Source organism: Nicotiana sylvestris, chromosome 5, assembly GCF_000393655.2.
Source record: "Nicotiana sylvestris chromosome 5, ASM39365v2, whole genome shotgun sequence".
Lineage (NCBI taxonomy): Eukaryota > Viridiplantae > Streptophyta > Magnoliopsida > Solanales > Solanaceae > Nicotiana > Nicotiana sylvestris.
This window is the reverse complement of record NC_091061.1, coordinates 1,050,149-1,058,179: the sequence shown is the minus strand read 5'-3', so window position 1 is coordinate 1,058,179 and position 8,031 is coordinate 1,050,149. Positions and strand designations below refer to the sequence as shown.

Genomic DNA, 8,031 nt, shown 5'->3' with positions numbered 1-8,031 from the left:
GGCGAACTTGAACCACTTGAGGATCTAAAGTGCATGCTATCTCTTGATTTTCCTTTAAAGTTCCTCTTATCCGTGACAAGAGCATTTCTTCCCTTTCTTTGATAGATACACCAACTATCTGTTTGGCTAGTAGCTCTTGTGATGACAGCAAATTCTTAAATTCTTCCAAAGATGGTTGTTGAACCCATCCTCGAATCGATGTAATAAAAGGAATATATTTTGTCTTTAAACCATGAATAATAATTGTTCTTATTCGTGCTTCAGAGATAGCCTCGTCCGGATTCAATAAAGAAATTTCGGAACACACATTTTTAACTTTAAAAAAATACTCGGCGATAGAGAGATTACCTTGAGTGGTGTTAGCTAACTCATTCTCCAAAATTTGTAGTCGAGCTTTATCCTTTTTGTTGAACAGCCGATCGAAGGTCCTCCATATTTCATGAGCTAATTTACACCTTATAATATGATCAAATAAATTAGGAGAGATAGACCTCTTTAGGATGAACTCCACCTTAGCATTAATCTGGTTCCACTTCTTACGTGCATTGCTATTTTTTGGTGCGTCAGCATGAGGACTTGTGTTACTTCCATTGACAACTTCCCACAAATCATCACCAACAAGGTATGACTCCATACAAGTCTTCCATACCTTGTAGTTAGATTGGTTCAATAACTCTATCCCCAGTCCATTAACACGACCACCCAATCCATTTAGAGAAACCAGTTGAATCAACCACTAACCCGACCTTGAAATCCAGAAGCCGCCTTATGGCTCTGATACCATGTAAAGAATATCAGAAAAAGAGTATTATTTGGAAACCTTCTGCTAGCCCAAGATCGTTAAATAAGATTAGAGGATTCAACTAAAGAAGAGGAAGCTTGAAAAGAGAAGAGAGATTTCTGAAAGGAGAACTTTGTTTAGGAAAGAAAGCTTTCTTGAATTTGGCTTCATATAAATGTCTAAGGCTACTCCTATTTATACTTGTCTAGGGATGATTCTAGATACAAAAATAATCTAGACAATTTTATCACCTTCTATTAATATCTTCCTTAAATATCCAAGACTCTAGAATATCTAGATATTTCTTAAGTACAACAAATATCCAAGATATTACTCCATAACATTCTAGAAGCTTCTTCTAATTATAATTTTTACTCTTCCAAAAAATCAACTTTATTTTTTCATAGTTACCGCTCTATCAACGGTGCTCGACCTCGACCATTGTTGACACCTTGACCACGAATCTCGCTGCTTCCTGGTCGACCTCGACTGATGACGGCTTGAAGACTCTTCCTTTAGCGTTATCGTCTTAAATACTTTAGGGCAGATTTTGACCTATACAGAAGCTACTAAATTCGGTTAAATCTGTATCTCGGCTTCTAGCTCCGCCCCTGATTTTCGCTTAGGGGTCTTCAGTTTGAATCTTGAATACGAAAAGAAATTCTAATATGAACCTTTTCTCTTTAATGTACACTATGAGCTGTGAATATAAATTAGTCCGGTTAATAGATTCCGAAACCAAAAAAGAAATAGCAAGGGGGGAGGGGGTTTCGATAATCACTCAACTTTTATTTCAACTAAATTATTTTATGTATATACACAGAGTCACCAAACCATTCTTCTTCTTTTTTTTTAGTCGTGGTGTCCGATTTCTTGCTTTTTAGTATTACTATAGATTATCTGTGGTTTGATTTTATCGTCCATAAAAATTAGGGAAAATGATACTGTAGAGCCACTATAAAAATAATAATCGAAAAAATATATAAAAATTATATATTTTTTTATATATAAATATTATATATGTTATATACAAAAATTATACATATTTTATATACTTTTTTGGTTATCAGAAATAAATAATTTCTGACGTGGATTAGAAGTGATAATACCCCTAAAAAGTAAACAGAGAGAAAAATGAGTGTACTGCAATCTGCAAACCCTACACATCAATAATGCTATTGAGCGATAGGGTTCACCAAAAGAAAAAAAGATAAGGAAAGCAAAGTAGCAACAAAAAAAGGGCTGCGCAACCAATTAAATTAAATAAAAATGCTAATCAGCTTTTGTTTTTTTTGGAAATAATACCATTAAAGAACAGGTCCGAAAATTTCATTAAATATTTAGAAATAATTACAAAAAAATACATATGACTTCACACCATAATAAAAAAATTACTCATATTTTTTAGTTTTACCCGACCTAGCCCATATTGTACATAGTTTGAAAACAATAGCTCTTGCAAATTCAAAATATGTGTTCTTACAATCATTACTTCTAAAAGCTATGGAGTTAAATTTGTGTTCTCACAACCATTGTCTTCACTTTCTCTTCTTCTCACATTTTTTACATATGCTTCAAGGAGATGTCCGCTATTACTGTTTCTCCCCCTATGTCACCTGGTTGTCATGTAAAAAAATTAAAGAGTAGAAGTCCACCATTGAAGGTCATTTAAAGCTTTGCTTTCGAAAATAGGTCTTTTTGAGTTTGTTAATTGTTTGGATTGGGTGTTGTTCCAATTGATTGAAAATATCAAAAGGAGTTCACAATTTAAGTTTGAAGTGATTTGGAGTAGATTTGAGCAAGATTTGAGTTAAATTTCAGAAAAGACGCAAGGAAGAAGACGAAGTTAGTATTTTGTATAATTATGTATAATCTTGTATATGAGTGTATAAACACATCTTATACACTATTATACACTTTTATACATCTTTATACAAGCTTCTGTAGACGAACTTCTTCCACGATTTTCAGTTGCAAGTCTTGTTCAAAACTAGTGCAAATCTCCATTAAATGAATTCAAATTTTATATACAACCTCCTTATATTATTTCTAACAAGTCTAAATACCGCTCACTCCAAATTTCTCACAAAATCAAATTCGGAATTTAAACCCACATATTTAAGCTTGTTAAAAATCTAATTTTTACCATCCAAATGGATTTGATTTGTTGAACTAATATTTGAGTCATGATTTGAAAATTAACTTAAACGCTTGAGCAATCTTTTTAAAAATTAAATAGTAATTTTAAGAACCTATTGGAGTTAGATGTGAAATTTTAGCCTATTATTTTTAGGCTATTTAATTGTAAATTGAAATATGGGCTACAAAATTGAAAAGTAGGAAACTCAGTTGTTCTTATGCGAAAATTTTCCAATATATTCTAATAAATTTATAATATTTTAAAAAAGTCGTTATAAAGGATAAAAAGACCGTGCTTGTCAAGAGGCGTGTCCTGGTCCATTGGTTAAACCCCTATAATTGAAGGAGGAGGTGAGGGATTCGAATCTTAACAGTTGCATATGCTCATTGGTTTTGCTACTTTATTAGACCATCAACGTATACAAGGTGATATATGTGGGCTCATTCACCCTTCATCTGGATTATTCAGATATTATATGGTTTTGGTAGATGCATCTACAAGATGGTCACATGTGTGCTTACTATCAACTCGCAATATGACATTTGCGAGATTGTTGGCTCAAATAATAAAGCTAAGAGCACAATTTCTAGATTATGCAATTAAGACAATTCGTCTTGATAATGTCGGTAATTTACATCCCAAGCATTTAATAATTATTGTATAGGATAACAATTGAGCATCCGGTCGCTCATGTTCATAGACAAAATGGTCTAGCGGAATCATTGATCAAACGCCTCCAATTAATTGCTAGACCAATGCTTATGAGAACAAAACTTCCCATTTCAGTATGGGGTCATGCTATTTTGCATGCGGCATCACTTGTGCAGATAAGGCCCACAATGTAACAACCCGACCGATCATTTTGAATAGTACAATCATGTTTTCTCATTTACTACTAAATTCTTGCTTTACAGTTGTTATAGGATTCGCCGAGATAATTGGTTCAGGTCCGGTGAAGTTTTAAAATGAATTGAAACACTTAGTCTCCAAGAAGAAAGCTTAAGTTGAATAATTTGACCGGAAGGTGGAATATGTGTAAACGACCTCGGAATAGATTTTTGATGATTCCAATAGCTCTGTATGGTGATTTTGGGATTTGGAGTGTGTCCGGATATTATTTCGAAGTCCGTAGCTAAATTAGGCTTGAAATGACGAAAATTTGAAAGAAAAAAAAAAACAAATAATTAAAAATTTGGACAGAAGGTAGTGTTCAGACAAAAGTGGATTCTTCTTTTGGTCTCCATTATCTTTTTGATTTTCAAGTTTCATTTAGATTTCAGAAAAATTAGAAAATAAAAATAGGACAACATACACTTATGCTTTTTCCTTTGGTTTCTGATATATATAGCTTCCAAAATATGGAATATGATTGAGTCGAATCTATTTTGATTTTTGTTCGAGTTTGGGGTCGGAATTTTTCTAGCTACCGTTCGTGAGTTCCGATTGTGATTCATGTTCATTTTTGTTGCTGTCTCTCTTTTGTTTGGATTCTGAAGGCAAAATATTACATTCCTCGATTATTCTAATGGTGTTAAAGACGGTTTTGGGTTAGCAGGTTCAATTCCTTTTTCTTCTTCTTCTTCTTCATTTAATCATATTTGGAGTGAATCTAGTCTCAGGAGAGCCATTAAAAGATGGATTAAGGTTACAATAATTGTTGAGATTTGTTTAGTTTCCTTAGAATTTTGTTCACTATTTTCAGCATCTCATATATTTATCTATGGATTTATTTTAGGATTGAGTGAACTTATTTTGCACTGGATTTTCATTTGGTTTGGTTTTTAGTCAAATAGGGAGTGGATATTCATACGATTCTTTATTATTTTAAAGCTAAAAAAAAGATATTTTCCATGTGTTTACTTTTTTTTTTTGGGTTGGAACATGAATTATATGAGCTAAAAGTCCTCCTCAATCGTCCTTTTTCAATCTTCAAGTAAAACAGATTCAATATATTTGATGTAAAGTAAATTTATCACTATTTTGCTTTTTTCTAATCTATTAAAGTTGATGTGAAGTTGGCTGTAGACTACTATTGGAGTTGAATTCTCTTTATTCTTTTAAATCCTAAAGGCTAGAACTTAGCAATAATGAATTTAGTATCTCAGTATCCATAAGAATGTGTGCTTGAGCTTGGTTTGTTTGGGATATTAACATGATCTGGAGAAAATTGAAACTGGAGGGGCAAGTCAACACGTAATTGGATGTTCGAATTTTTGCAAATTTTTAGTCGGGTTCCGAGGCGTGGGCTTGGGTTGAATTATTATTATTTCTTCGTAAAGATCGTAATTTTATTGTTCAAATTAATATCCTATAGTTGTATTTATAGTATGAAATTATTTTGGCTAGATTCGAGTCGTTCAGAGTTGGATAATCGAGGGAAAGGCCTACTAGTGGATTGAGTTAGCGTGACTTGAGGTAAGTGACTTGTCTAACCTTGCGTGGGGGACTTTCCCCTAGAATTGGTATTAATGTGCTAAATGAAAGTCGTGTACATAAGGTGACGAGTGCGTACACCGACTAAATGTGGAAGATTATACTTTTAATTTGTGTATATCACTGTTGCATATTAATTAAATCATTTATTCCTTTTTTATTCATTGTCATTAAATTATTTTTATATATGTGAAACTAGTCTGACCTTTTCTTGCTAATTGCCTATCTGTTAAATTGAAACTTTGTTTCTTTTATTTGTGTTCATTATTTGAAGGTTGTGTTTTCTTAATTTAAATATTTTTTTTATATATGAAGTATTTGGCATTTTAAAAATCGGTATGGAATCAAGGTGCTAAATTTGGGAAATCGTTATTTGTTGAGATTTTTATATTCATTGTGATTGAGCCGCTAGCTCCTTATTGTGGAAAATATAGGTGTTAATTTATTTTGGCAAGTAGAAATATTTGAGCACTTGAGGTGCAAATTGTGATATTGATACGCATGCGGTGGTATAAGGTCTGGGTATTGAAACGCATGTGGTGAGATAAGGGTGGCTTGATACACGTGGCTAGTAGGGAACTACTAGAAGTCATGTGGTGAGATAAGGACGGCTAAAACGTGGGATGCTATTTCAGGAAAAATATTTTTTTTCTTTAAAAGTAAATGTGAAGGCTCCCGCGGTGATATGAGGAAATGAGATATTGTGAATTTATTTATGATTTGGGACTACGAAGCGGTACCTCGAAAGTGCCCCTGTTGATATTTCTTTATGGCTACATTTACTTTCCAGTTATTCTATCATTTTTATTTATTTAATTGAAGCTTTCCCTTTAGTAAGTTATTATTATTTGCTCTTATTCTGTGTTGTTAAATTTTGATATTTTTCTTATGTGACTTGTTCCCATTTGTCATTACTATTATCATATTGTTGAACTTCTTGCCTTGTCTTTTATTATTTTCCAGTAGGGCTCTGACTTGACCTCGTCACTACTCAACCGAGGTTAGGCTTGGCGCTTACTGGGCACCGCTGTGGTGTGCTCATACTACACTTCTGCACTTTTTTTTTTGTGTGCAGATTCAGGTACTTCTTATCAGACCAGGTATCAGTGAGCTAGCTGTACCAGGAGACTTCAAGGTATACCTGCCAGCGTCCGCAGGTCTCGGAATCCCCATCTATCTTTACTATCTTGTTTCTTTATCTTTATTAGACTCCGATGTTTAGAGCTATGTTAGAACTCTTTCTAAGAGCTTGTGACTTGTATTTTTCACCGGATTTTGGGAACTTTATTATGTAATGAATGGTGGATATTTTGAGAGTCTTAATTGTTATTTTCATTATTCCGTGTGTTAACAGGCTTACCTAGTCATAGAGACTAGGTGCAGTCACGATACCCTATGGAGGGAAAGTTGGGGTCGTGACACACAAGTTATCATAAAATCTCCCCATTGCAATTGGCTTTTGGCCAGGAGCCAAATATTTTCCATCTTAGAATCTTTGGTTGTGTAGTATATGTTCCAATTGCTCCACCGCAATGCACAGAGATGGGCCCCCAAAGAAGGTTGGGGATATATGTTGGGTATGAATCTCCTTCTATTATAAAATCTCTGGAGCCTATGACTGGAGATTTATTTACAGCGAGATTTTTTGATTGTCATTTTTATGAATCAATATACCCAACATTAGGGGAGAAAATAAGCAGCTGAGAAAGGGGATAGATTGGAATGTATTATCACTATCTCATTTAGATCCTCGAACAAATCAATGTGAACAAGAGATTCAAAAGATAATTCATTTGCAAAATATTGCAAAAATAGATTGGAATGTATTATCCTGGCTTGATGTTTCATTTCCTTGTATAATAGTATTTTCAAGAGCTTTTGCAGCAAAGTGAATTTCGGCAAGGACCCATGATAAGTAATTCTTTCCGGTAATGTCTAGTGCCACGAATTCAAGTTTTGACAAGTTTGACATAGTGAAACTAATCACAAAATAAATGGGTTAAAAAGAATAAAAATAATTTTCAATGAAAATATACTTCTAAAAAAAATCAGACAACTAATTAAGAAGTTGATCACTTCAAACATGTAATATAAATAGAAATGTAAGTAACATACAATATATATGTCAAATAAACAATAATTATATAGTATATGAATAAACATAAACATATACATTCAGTATGGTAAAAGAAAAGCAATTTATTATAAACGGGGACTTGAGGAATAACCATATATGGTGATAAGAGTGAATATATTCAAATATTACTTTCCACCAATTGTAAATCAATTTAAACTAGTATGTACAATTATTATTTAGTCACGTTAGTTATCACTATTTTATTTTGTTAGTTTAACGCACTTAAGATCTATATCTTATATTTTCTTTAACAATAAGCAAGGTAAGAGAACTTATGTAACATGATCAACTAAAATAAATGCTTAACAGTATATGAATTTGTTAATAAATAGCACATTGGTGCATATATATTACCATAAACCAAAAGAATATATAGTGATATACCTAAAGGAGAATCGAACACAACTAGGATGTGATTGTGAAAAATAGAGGTGACAATGGTGCTAATAACGTGTTATGAAACTAAAAGCAATTTACTATAAACTTGAACAAGATAATAGAGATAGAAAGAAGGAAGAGAATTTATTCAATTGTGTGTAT

General features: G+C 32.8%; 1 long non-coding RNA gene across 1 annotated transcript; it reads left to right on the top strand.

Moving 5' to 3' along the window:
* Positions 1–4,236: 4,236 nt before the first annotated feature.
* Positions 4,237–6,689, top strand: LOC138868222 (uncharacterized). The gene is made up of 3 exons (XR_011400011.1): positions 4,237–4,476; positions 5,268–5,336; positions 6,430–6,689. It is a non-coding gene; the product is annotated as an uncharacterized lncRNA (long non-coding RNA).
* The last annotated feature ends 1,342 nt before the right edge of the window (positions 6,690–8,031 follow it).